Source organism: Eretmochelys imbricata, chromosome 28, assembly GCF_965152235.1.
Source record: "Eretmochelys imbricata isolate rEreImb1 chromosome 28, rEreImb1.hap1, whole genome shotgun sequence".
Lineage (NCBI taxonomy): Eukaryota > Metazoa > Chordata > Testudines > Cheloniidae > Eretmochelys > Eretmochelys imbricata.
The window spans coordinates 1932838-1945671 of record NC_135599.1 but is presented as its reverse complement, the minus strand read 5'-3'; the positions used below and the strand labels follow the sequence as shown (position 1 = coordinate 1945671).

Below are 12834 nucleotides of genomic sequence, written 5' to 3'. Positions count from 1 at the left end.
GAGTTTCCTTGTATAAAAGTCTTCTTTCTACAACAAACCTGGATTGATTAGAAGAGCTGAGAGGTGGTGGGTTGCTCTATGCTGCCGTCCAAGCTGTCTGGAGGCTTTCATCTACTTCCTGTTCAGTCTGGAACTGTTCCCTTGATGCTGGAGACATCAAGCGATGTAGGGGATGGGGCTGATTTCCGTTGACTGTGAACCGCTCTCCGCTGGTGCACTATGTTGGGGTTCAGGCTCCGGCTGAGCCTCTTCTGTAGGTTTATCAGCTGCTGCCGGTTCAGGTTCGGGGGGGGGGGCGCTCTGGTGTTGGGGTTGCAAGTACTGGATTCAGTGATGGCAATGGGTCTGATGCTGGTTGTTCTGCCGGTTCCGGCTCTGTCTGGGTCTCTGGGATTGGATCCACTACTGCTGTTGCAGACATTGCCCTGGGGTCCGGGTCCATCACCTCTGACCGGGTCCTGGTAGAAGTTTCCGGAACAGAGCTAGCTGTGACGGCTTGTTTAGCCTGACTGCAGGTGACCATTCCCACCCTCTTGGCTCGCTTCACATGATTGGCCAAGTCTTCTCCGAACAGCATGGGGATGGGATAATCATCATAGACTGCAAAAGTCCACATTCCTGACCAGCCCTTGTACTGGACAGGCAACTTGGCAGTAGGCAAATTGAAAGAGTTTGACTTGAAGGGTTGAATCGTCACTTGGATCTCTGGGTTGATTAAATTGGGGTCCACTAAGGAAGCATGGATAGCCGACACTTGTGCTCTGGTGTCCCTCCACGCGGTGACCTTCTTCCCCCCCACACTCACAGTTTCCCTCCGCTCCAAGGGTATGTGGGAGGTATCCGGGCCTGAGGACCTCTGGTGTGATTCCGGTGCAATGAACTGTAATCTGTTGGGGTTCTTGGCCTTTACATGCCCTGACTCGTTACATTTAAAACATCGTCCAGCTGATGGGTCACTGGGGTGAGGGGGGTTGCTGGAGAACGGTGTGGTGGGACGATAAGGTGGCTGGAGGGTTCCTGGGGGGTAGGTGGGGCTTTGGGCTGCCCCCAGTAGTAGGGTGTGTTCTGAAGTTGTCCCTTCTGGTCTCTGCTCCAACTGCGACCAGTTTTTTCTTTTCTGCCACCTCCACCCATTCGGCTCCAATCTCCCCCACCTCGATTACAGTTTTGGGCTTCCCATCTAGGATGTATCTTTCTATTTCCTCAGGAACACCCTCTAAGAACTGCTCCATTTGCATTAGGAAAGGCAAATCTTCTGGAGATTTAACACTTGCTCCTGATATCCAGGCATCCCAATGTTTCACAATGTGGTAGGCATGTCGGGTAAATGATACGTCTGGTTTCCACCTTAGGGCTCTGAACCACCGATGGGAATGCTCGGGTGTTAGCCCTGTTCTGCCTCTCACCTTGGTTTTAAACAGTTCATACTGGTTCATGTGTTCCTTAGGCATTTCAGCCGCCACCTCAGCTAAGGGTCCACTGAGCTGCGGCCTCAGCTATACCATGTATTGGTCTGTAGAGATGCTGTACCCAAGGCAGGCCCTTTTGAAGTTTTCTAAGAAGGCCTCGGTATCATCGCCTGCCTTGTAGGTGGGGAACTTTCTGGGATGGGAAGCGGTACCTGGAGAAGGATTGCTAGGCTTTGTTGGTATATTCTGCTGAGCCTTTGCCTTCTCCATCTCCACTGCATGCTTCCTCTTTTTCCTTCTCCTCCAGTTCTTTGGCCCTTGCCTCCATAGCTCTCCTGTGGACAGCCTCTTGGTTTTTTTCTGCCTCTTTTGCTGCCTCCAGTCTGGCTAACTCCAATTTGTGTTGTGTCTTGGTTTCTGTCATCTTTGTCTCTCTGTTTTTAACTAACTTTACACCCGAGAGTTAGCAGTAAAAACAAACAAACAAAAACTTGGCTTGTAAAATTTTGCTGTCCTGTAATATGATATCTATATTCTCTGATAGTGATTGTCAGCCTACAGAAAAATCCTAAAAAAACCAAAAACAACAAAAAAAAACAAAAAAAAACCCTAACACCTTTGTCTCCAGGCAAATAAGCAGAAAACCCCTCTAGTTGCTCTTAGGTAAAAAAAAAGCTTCAGGTCTGTGAAGACTAGTGAATTTCCCTACAGGATGTTAACTACCCTGCCTTTAGGTAGAGAAAACTCCAGCTCACAAAAGACAATTCCCTTTAGTCTCTGCTCTGGCACCAAAGCAGAGAAGAAAAAACTCTAACTGCTTTCAGTTTAAAACCTTTTTTAAAACCTGCTTTTTCCAAAGGAAAAAAAAAATATTTCCTTTTCAAATCTGTGCTTCTGGTTCAAAAAAATCTCAAAATGATTTCAAGTTAATCCCACCCTCTGCCACCATGTCAAGGTTCCTTCCCCACTCTGAACTCTAGGGTACAGAAGTGGGGACCTGCATGAAAACCTCCTAAGCTTACTTTTACCAGCTTAGGTTAAAACTTCCCCAAGGTACAAACTATTTTACCTTTTGCCCTTGGACTTTTGCTGCCACCAAACGTCTAACACTGGTTACTGGGAATGAGTCCGTTTGGAAACGTCTTTCCCTCCCAAATCTTATACCCCCTTTCCTGGGGAAGGTTTGATAAAAATCCTCACCCATTTGCATAGGTGACCACAGACCCAAACCCTTGGATCTTAAGAACAATGAAAAAGCATTCAGTTTCTTAAAAGAAGAATTTTAATAGAAGTAAAAAGTAAAAAATCACCTCTGTAAAATCAGGATGATAAATACCTTACAGGGTAATTAGATTCAAAACATAGAGAATCCCTCTAGGCAAAACCTTAAGTTACAAAAGGACACAAAAACAGGAATATCCATTCCATTCACAGCTTATTTTCTCAGCCATTTAAAGAAAATGGCATCTAATGCATATCTAGCTAGATTACTTACTAAGTTCTAAGACTCCATTCCTGTTTTGTCCCTGTCAAAAGCATCACACAGACAGAGAGAGGCTTTGTTTCTCCCTCCCCTCCAGCTTTTGAAAGTATCTTGTCTCCTCATTGGTCATTTTGGTCAGATGCCAGCGAGGTTATCCTAGCTTCTTAACCCTTTACAGGTGAAAGGATTTTTCCTCTGTCCAGGAGGGATTTTAAAGGGGTTTACCCTTTCCTTTATATTTATGACAGGTTGCCTGCTAGTGGTCACCCCAGTCGAGGGGCCAGAACCAGATGAATACCACCTGGACACATTAATAACCAAACATGCACTCTATCCAGAGTTACAGGCCATACTTTGCAAACATGCTGATGCTTTTGCTAAACACAAACATGACTGCAGGTGCATGGTAGTCACTATTGTTGTGGATGGGGGAAGACGTGCTCACCCAAAAACAATATTCCTATCCAGACCAGGCTATACCTTATGTAGCCAAGGCTATCAAGTCGTTGCTGGCACAGGGAGCACTTCTACATCCAACTCCCCAGTTTGGCCTGTAAAGAAAGCAGATGGTTCTTGGCGCCTCACCATTGATTACAGATGGTTAAATCAGGTTACCCCTACTTGTGCCCCTACTGTGGCAAAGACGCCAGACCTCATAAAGTCCCTTGACTAAGTGGTTCTCTGTGCTAGATATCAGTAACAGTTTTTGGACTTTACCAGTGGCCTGGGAGTAGCAATAAAGGTTTGCATTTAGCTTCCAGGGAGACCAATATTCCTGGACTCAGTTACCACAGAGATATAAAAATAGCCCGGCATTGTTCCATGCTCAAATGCGGCAAGTCCTGACGTGATTTTCTAAACAGTCTGTTTTATTCCAGTATGGTAGATGACCTTTGCTTAGCTACTCGGATCAAGGAGGAGCATTTGGCAAAACTGGATGAGCTCCTGCAAAGTCTTAAGGAAGCAGGTGTAAAAATGCTGGGACCCAACTGAGAGTGCCAATTCAGGACAAATTGCTTAAAGCAGGGCAGTTACAGCCCAAGGCTGGGGTTTCTATGCACACCAAGGCAAACCAAACCAGTCAAACAGAGAAGATTTCGGTTTTACCCCACTGGCTAACCACAAGTCACACAAGCAATTCCCTTAGACACTCCAGTTTCCCAGTATCACCACCAGTGCCACTCGTTATGGGGACAAATGGTCATGAAAACCAATACCCCAGTAAAAGAAAAAAGGTTCTCTCGATCCCAAAGGACCAAGTCCCAGACCCAGGTCAATATACAAATCAGATCTTACCCACATCACATTGTTGACAATCCTTTAGAATCTAAAATCTAAAGGTTTATTCATAAAAGGAAAAAGATACAGATGAGAGCTAGAATTGGTTAAATGGAATCAATGACATACAGTAATGGCAAAGTTCTTGGTTCAGGCTTGTAGCAGTGATGGCATAAACTGCAGGTTCAAATCAAGTCTCTGGAGCATATCCACAGCTGGGATGGGTCTTTCAGTCCTTGGTTCAAAGCTTCAGTGCAGCGGAGTCCCTCCAGAGGTATGAAGCAGGATTGAAGACAAGATGGAGGAGCTGCAGCAGCTTTTTACAGTCTCTTGCCATGTGGTCTTTCTTTCTTTGTCTCAAAGACAAGCTGTCCATCCCATGGCCTGGAAAAACCTCAGAGTTCTGTCCATAGGCATGTCCCTGCATACCTTGCTTAGTCACAAGGCATGTCTGCCGTTTCTCAATCGGTCAGTGGTATTGCTGATGGTCCTTAATGGGCCATCAAGCAGACTAGGCAGAGCTGACACCAACTTGTCTGGGGTGTCACCCAGAAACATAGCATAAGTTTGAAATACAGACAGTATAGAGCCAATACTTATAACTTTAAATACAGAAACAATACACATATACAGATAGCATAATCATAACCAGCAAACCATAACCTCGTCCTAGACACCTTATTTGACCCCCTTTATACAAGATTTGGTGCCACTGCAGGACCTTGGTCGCAACAATGATCTATACGGTCCCAGTTCATTCAATAATATCACAGCAGGATTAAAGGGCAACTCTGCCAAGGCGCAACTAATGAAAACCACTGTCTCTTTCTTAGGTCTTACTCTGACAAAATGGGGTTGAACCCCCTCACAGCAAAAGGTGGAGGCAGTCCAAAAGTTGCCAATACCAGAGGACCTAATGGCATTAAGATCCTTTTTGGGCTTAAACTGAGTTCCACAGGGATTTCATTCCTAATTTTGCTTCCATTGTAAATCTCTTGTACCAACTGCTAAAGAAGGATGTTCTATGGGAATGGCTGAACAATACATGGAAGCAGTGTCCCAACTGAAGCAGGCCCTTGTCAAGGCTCTGGTGTTGATCACTCCAAATCCTGAGATACCTTATCACCTGGAGGTGGCGGTGAGTGTTAATGCATTAGCAGCTGTTGCTTCCCAAAAAAGGCATGGAAAATTCAGACCTGTGGCCTATGCCTCATGTTTAATGTCTCCAGTAGAACTTAAATATGACAAATGTGAGAAGTACTTACTGGCCATTAGTTGGGCCATACAGCATTTTGCTTTCCTAGTTGGCCTCAGCCCAATTATATTACACTCATTGTGCACAACCCTTCAGTTTCTGCTATCTAATCGGGTTAAAGATGGTCAGGTTTCCAACGCCCACCTAGCCCATTCGGCCTAGTACCAGTGTGTTGGTCTGTTTTCAGACTCCACTTGGGTGTGCAGTTCTCTCACTGACTTCCTGCCCTGTTGGGAAACAAATGAGTTCACATCCTCTGATGGGTCCCCAATCAAGTATGCATCACTGTTAAGGTACATCTGTGACCTGGCTTTAAAAATCCTATCTCAGGGTGGCCTGTCATGCTGAAAAAGGTCAAGGCTCATTCCAAAACAAAACCCTATGTGATCAAGAATGGAAAGGCCGATAGCCTAGCCAGAGAGGGAGCTCGATCAGGGGAACTTTGGAAAGAAAAAGGACATTCCTTCATAACCCTTGGTTCCATTGCTGCTGCCAAGATGGTAGAGACTGACATTCCCGACTTAAAGGAGATGCAAGCTTTAGACAAAGATATAGTGGAGAGCTCTCCAAGACAGAAGGAGACTGGTCATCTATATTGAACCCTGTATATGGGAGGTACAGACAGTATCTACAGGTGGTGGATAAAATCGTTATGTACATGGGAGACCTTTTTCCAGTGTGTGTGGTTCCAACCTCCCTAAGAAAGGAAATTATATACATGGTCCATGATACTCCAACAGGGGGACATCAGGAAGTAGACAAAACTGTCCAATGTCTCTTAACCGTGGGATGGTGGCCTCTTCTTAGATTAGATGTACAACAGTACTGTAACAACTGTTTGACTTGCGCCCAAGTCAACATGCTCCTTCCAAGCATAATGCACCATTACAATCTCAGGTGTATGAAGGTCCATGGATGGCTTTGGAGATTGATTTCATAGGCCCTCTACTGTGAAACCTGCAGCCAATATCTCTTGGTGGTTGGTGATCCTCTCTCAAAATGGGTGGAGGCCTTTCCTTTGAAGACCAATACTGCAAAGGCCACAGCCAAGGTCCTAGTAGAACAAGTCGCTTGTTGGGGGATCCCTGTGAAAGTGGAATCAGACTAGGGATTACATTTCACAGGGCAGTTCTTCAAAGACTGTCTTAAACTAATGGAAGTCCCACAGAGACTACACATCCTATATAGACCAGTCATCTGGGATGATGGAACGTACAAATCAGACCATAAAGGTAATGTTGAGGAAACTGGTGGATGCCAGTGGATGCAACTGGGATTCCCTCATGCCTCTAATTCTTATGGCACTAAGGGCAACTCCTGCTGTGTCTACCAATAAGACACCCGTTGAAGTAATGACAGGCCGAAGTATGAGGTTGCCAGAACATCTAATTTGGCACACCAGTGGCACTCAGTTGGAGGGAATCAAAATGGATACCTACCTGCAAAATCTGCAGGAACATTTAAATCAGGTCCATCTGCAGGTAGCTGCTAAATTGGGGAAATCAAAGCATAAGGCTAAGGCCGACTTCAATAAAACCCAAAGAGAGAATACTTGGGAGGTTGGTGATCTAGTAATGCTGTTATCCTACAAAGCACCAGAGCATAGGCTGTGTAATCGGTGGATCAGACCTTTCCGAATCATTGATGAACTGAGTTCAGCAGTGTACAAGTTTAGAGTAACAGGAGGCAAGCGTGCTAAAGATAAAAATCTACCACGCTAACCAGTTAAAGCTGTAGCAATCATCCAGGTCCCAGGAGCAGCTTGCTTCCCAGGAGCTAGCTGAATTGTCTCCTAAGAACCCGCCATAGTTGGAGTTCAGAGGATTGCAGTCATGAAATGGACATTGGGATTTCTGATCTGCTACTCCTTCATCTTTGCCCTGAGGGTAGGGCTAAACCAACATCAAGACTTTGGGACTAAACTCCTACACAAAGTACACCAAGCTGCCCAGGACCATAATACCCAACGATGCCTCCACACTCAGGTGTTTCACACTTAAAATGTATCATACCGCCAACAGAGACTGAATGACCCATTATCACCCATCAAGGCAATGAACTTACTTTAAAGCTATATGCCAATTTGCTGGCAAATGGCTCTATGGACTCATTCCCACATCTTGTAAACATTAAGTGTTGATTTGATGGTGAGTATTGTTTGGGGTTAGAAAGAGGAGACTAAGGCTAAATCTTCACCTTCACATGATTCAAAGTTAGAAGCATGAGGTAATCATAAGTTGGCAATACACACAAAATCAGGGGAAATTAGTCACAGCAATAAAACAGTGGACCAAACTATCCGCCTGGACTAATGATATATATATGTGGGTACATTATATATTGTGTCTGGCAGATATCAAGCAGGAATTTGTACAGTTCTTCAACCATTGCCTAATAATTGCATTTGGTGGAGCCATACTAAATTAATTGTTTGACCGCCTCACATAAATGAGTTTCCAGAAACTGGTTTCAGAGTAACAGCCGTGTTAGTCTGTATTCGCAAAAAGAAAAGGAGTACTTGTGGCACCTTAGAGACTAACCAATTTATTTGAGCATGAGCTTTCGTGAGCTACAGCTCACTTCATCAGATGCATACCGTGGAAACTGCAGCAGACTTTATATATACATAGAGAATATGAAACAATACCTCCTCCCACCCCACTGTCCTGCTGGTAATAGCTTATCTAAAGTAATCTTCAGGTTAGGCCATTTCCAGCACAAATCCAGGTTTTCTCACCCTCCACCCCCCCACACAAATTCACTCTCCTGCTGGTGATAGCCCATCCAAAGTGACAACTCTTTACACAATGTGCATGATAATCAAGTTAGGCCATTTCCTGCACAAATCCAGGTTCTCTCACTCCCTCACCCCCCTCCAAAAACCCACCCCCATACACACACAAACTCACTCTCCTGCTGGTAATAGCTCATCCAAACTGACCACTCTCCAAGTTTAAATCCAAGTTAAACCAGAACATCTGGGGGGAGGGGGGTAGGAAAAAACAAGAGGAAATAGGTTACCTTGCATAATGACTTAGCCACTCCCAGTCTCTATTTAAGCCTAAATTAATAGTATCCAATTTGCAAATGAATTCCAATTCAGCAGTTTCTCGCTGGAGTCTGGATTTGAAGTTTTTTTGTTTTAAGATAGCGACCTTCATGTCTGTGATTGCGTGACCAGAGAGATTGAAGTGTTCTCCGACTGGTTTACGAATGTTATAATTCCTGACATCTGATTTGTGTCCATCTATTCCCCTACGCAGAGACTGTCCAGCCTGACCAATGCACATGGCAGAGGGGCATTGCCGGCACACGATGGCATAAATCACATTGGTGGATGTGCAGGCGAACGAGCCTCTGATAGTGTGGCTGATGTTATTAGGCCCTGTGATGGTGTCCCCCGAACAGACATGTGGGCACAATTGGCAACGGGCCTTGTTGCAAGGATAAGTTCCTGGGCCAGTGGTTCCGTTGTGTGGTATGTGGCCGCCGGCGAGTATCTGCCTCAGGTTGCGGGCTGTCCGTAGGCAAGGACTGGCCTGCCTCCCAAGACCTGTGAGAGTGTTGGGTCATCCTTCAGGATAGGTTGTAGATCCCTAATAATGCGCTGGAGGGGCTCCAGCTGGGGGCCGAAGGTGACGGCCAGTGGCGCCCTGCTATCTTCCCCGTTAGGCCTGTCCTGTAGTAGGCAACCCCTGGGAACTCCTGCCTAGGAACTTATCCTTGCAACAAGGCCCGTTGCCAATTGTGCCCACATGTCTGTTCGGGGGACACCATCACAGGGCCTAATAACATCAGCCACACTATCAGAGGCTCGTTCGCCTGCACATCCACCAATGTGATTTATGCCATCGTGTGCCGGCAATGCCCCTCTGCCATGTGCATTGGTCAGGCTGGACAGTCTCTGCGTAGGGGAATAGATGGACACAAATCAGATGTCAGGAATTATAACATTCGTAAACCAGTCGGAGAACACTTCAATCTCTCTGGTCACGCAATCACAGACATGAAGGTCGCTATCTTAAAACAAAAAAACTTCAAATCCAGACTCCAGCGAGAAACTGCTGAATTGGAATTCATTTGCAAATTGGATACTATTAATTTAGGCTTAAATAGAGACTGGGAGTGGCTAAGTCATTATGCAAGGTAGCCTATTTCCTCTTGTTTTTTCCTACCCCCCTCCCCCCAGATGTTCTGGTTTAACTTGGATTTAAACTTGGAGAGTGGTCAGTTTGGATGAGCTATTACCAGCAGGAGAGTGAGTTTGTGTGTGTATGGGGGTGGGTTTTTGGAGGGGGGTGAGGGAGTGAGAGAACCTGGATTTGTGCAGGAAATGGCCTAACTTGATTATCATGCACATTGTGTAAAGAGTTGTCACTTTGGATGGGCTATCACCAGCAGGAGAGTGAATTTGTGTGGGGGGGTGGAGGGTGAGAAAACCTGGATTTGTGCTGGAAATGGCCTAACCTGAAGATTACTTTAGATAAGCTATTACCAGCAGGACAGTGGGGTGGGAGGAGGTATTGTTTCATATTCTCTGTGTATATATAAAGTCTGCTGCAGTTTCCACGGTATGCATCTGATGAAGTGAGCTGTAGCTCACGAAAGCTCATGCTCAAATAAATTGGTTAGTCTCTAAGGTGCCACAAGTACTCCTTCAGAAAAGGAGTACTTGTGGCACCTTAGAGACTAACCAATTTATTTGAGCATGAGCTTTCGTGAGCTACAGCTCACTTCATCGGATGCATACCGTGGAAACTGTAAATTTGGATCCCCGTCCTGAATTCATCAACCATCCATCCAATCCAACATGTCACAGGAATTAGAGGGGAAGTCGTCACCTTTAAATATCAATTAACGGGTGACATCACTGCCATCAAGTGGTTGGAAAAAAATTCAGCCATTAGATGAGGATTCAAAGGGGGGAGGATGTAACACCTATATCTCCTCACTAACCAATTCCACATCCCTCAGACATGGAATTCCCTACGGGGATTGGAAACACAAGGCCAATTGTGAAAACTCTGTAACTGGAGGAAGTCTAACCTTACACAGGGTAGAATATGAAAATGAAGGGCTATATGAAGTCTGTCTTATAGCTACCTTTCATACTAAATTAGGAGATAAGAAATACATATTGAATGTGACTTTTGAACTTAAGGTTCACAACCCAATAATTGACTATGTATTGATTTGACCAGCAACAAACCCAGGATCAGCCATTGGTCTCAGCACAACACCCATGTTCGGTATATTAATTAACCAAGTTCGATTTATGCATATTTCTGTGGTGTTAAGCTTGTCCAGCTGGGCGGTTTGAATACACCAAAGTAGTTTCCTTCTTCTCAGTACTCCTTGTGGATAAGATTGTAACTTGTCAGCAACGAGTACGAAACATATCAATGTTGGGGGCAGATAACAAAACAAAATCATATACCTCCAGACAAAAACGTAGCTTAAATCCACTGGGAGTTCTGGGATCCATGTCAGGACTATTTGGTTCAGGGATGTCAATGAACCGTATTGATGTTTGGAAAATCCGCAAGCACATAAATTATATAATACAAGAGGAAGCTAATCAAGTGATGAATCCAATGTTGCAAGGCATACAAGAGCTGTCACAGGAGGAACGTTTTACTATTTATAACATGTATGATATAGCACGACTATTCAATGACACTCCATGCAAAATTAACCAGCTAATTGCTCATAATAATGATTGGCAAAAAGACCAATCATTAGGAAAGGAAATTATTTGCTTTGCATATGGGGACTATGTCTAACACTATCACTGAGGCATTGCAATCCCTAGAATTGGGAAGGATCCCCAATCTAATTAAAGATGAGCAATTATTAAATTGGTATTGCCCTAAATGTTTTGAAAGGCCTGAAGGGGAGAGATCTGTATGTTTGATTGCATGTCCACATGTATCCATTGGAATTATGAGACAAATGGGGTCTGTGACACCACATCCCAACTGAGACAGTTATTTTCTCAAAATTGTGTTGTAGCACAATCCTTGTATGTTTCATTCAGTCTCTTTACCTGTGTTTGACTCAGACAAGGATGTGTCTAAGTGGTTGGCTGCAGTACAGTCCATAGGTCACCTCGCAGATGGCATCTACGAGGAATGTGTCAATGTGCCTCCCTTGGTAGTCTATCACACTGCAACCCAAATATGGAAAGTTCTGCAGATGGCCTGTTGCTCTAAAAAGGGGCCTCGGTATATCTGCAGACGTAATGTGTTTGAGGCAAGTACTATCTTGTGTGAACTGCAGGGAGAGATCCAGAATCAATCACCACTAGAGTGTATGGTCCAGCTGACCAGATGGAAGACTCCTGTGGAGAGGGTGACCTATGCTGGAAATAGTCAATTTTGCATAGTAACCAACCAGGAAAGGTTCCTATATGGTTTCTTGGCGTGTCAGGTCACAGATCCAGACTTCTGTTTTACTCCTAAGCAGTTTAACTCAATTGGAAATCAAGTGATTTCCCCTATTCCTGCCTTTGAAAATACACAACTGTTCAGTCTGATCCCTCCTATCAGAATTTGACTATTCAATATACCGCAACATTTTTAGTACCTAATCCCCCTCTGGAACTACAATTAAAACAATTGGTATCCCGAAAGGAAACCTACCTTATCCAAATTACAAATGATGTGGATAAGGCTAATCAAGCAATCGTCCAGTTATTAGATGGGAAAGGCCAAGAAGTAGATTCTCCCTGGAAGGAAATTGGATTAAAGGGATGGATTATTATCCAAGGTATTACAACAGAAATTGTTTTCATAACTTTAGGATGTATGCAGTGGAAACTCAATAAGTTAAAAAGGAAAACACCTCCGATACAACCAACTGATTATGCCTCTATAATGCTCATGGTAAGAGATATATCAAGAAATAAAGCCTATTCCCACATATGAACTATCTATCCCTTTGTCAGTGTGATCGGGTTCTTTAGTAATCACCCCCCATCAAAGGGGGGATTTGTAACCCATAGGATTGTTTTGCTAGCTATTATGTCCTACTAATCCAGCCACCTATATCGAATAATATGTTTCTCTTTCTGAATTAATCCATTTTATTCTTATGTTGTCAGTATTAATTCCTATGAATTTAGGATGTGTTGAGGCATATGATATGTGTTTCCTAATAATTATGCATGGAATAAGTTTTGCTGAAATGCAAGAAGCCCACTGGCCTGTATCCAGTAAGATCTGCTAAACAGCTAAAAGTATAATCAGTTAAGAGTAAATCAGCATAAAGGCTGGTAACCTTTGGCACAGATAGGAATGGTCCCTAAAGTTTGGGGAACCAAAGGGAGGAACTATACACAACACTGAACAGGTTTATCCAGCATCTACAACTGGTTGGTAACCGCAGGTTATACCTCAACCTGGAAGTCA

At 44.3% G+C, this 12834-nt stretch overlaps 1 long non-coding RNA gene across 1 annotated transcript in view; it reads left to right on the top strand.

The window, feature by feature from the left end:
* LOC144258335 (uncharacterized) overlaps positions 1 to 12834 on the top strand; it is a 33192-nt gene that overhangs the window by 19849 nt on the left and 509 nt on the right. The window contains exons 2-3 of the long non-coding RNA XR_013344671.1: positions 5004 to 5308; positions 12227 to 12309. This is a non-coding gene — a long non-coding RNA (uncharacterized LOC144258335). The remainder of the gene's footprint in view (positions 1 to 5003; positions 5309 to 12226; positions 12310 to 12834) is intronic.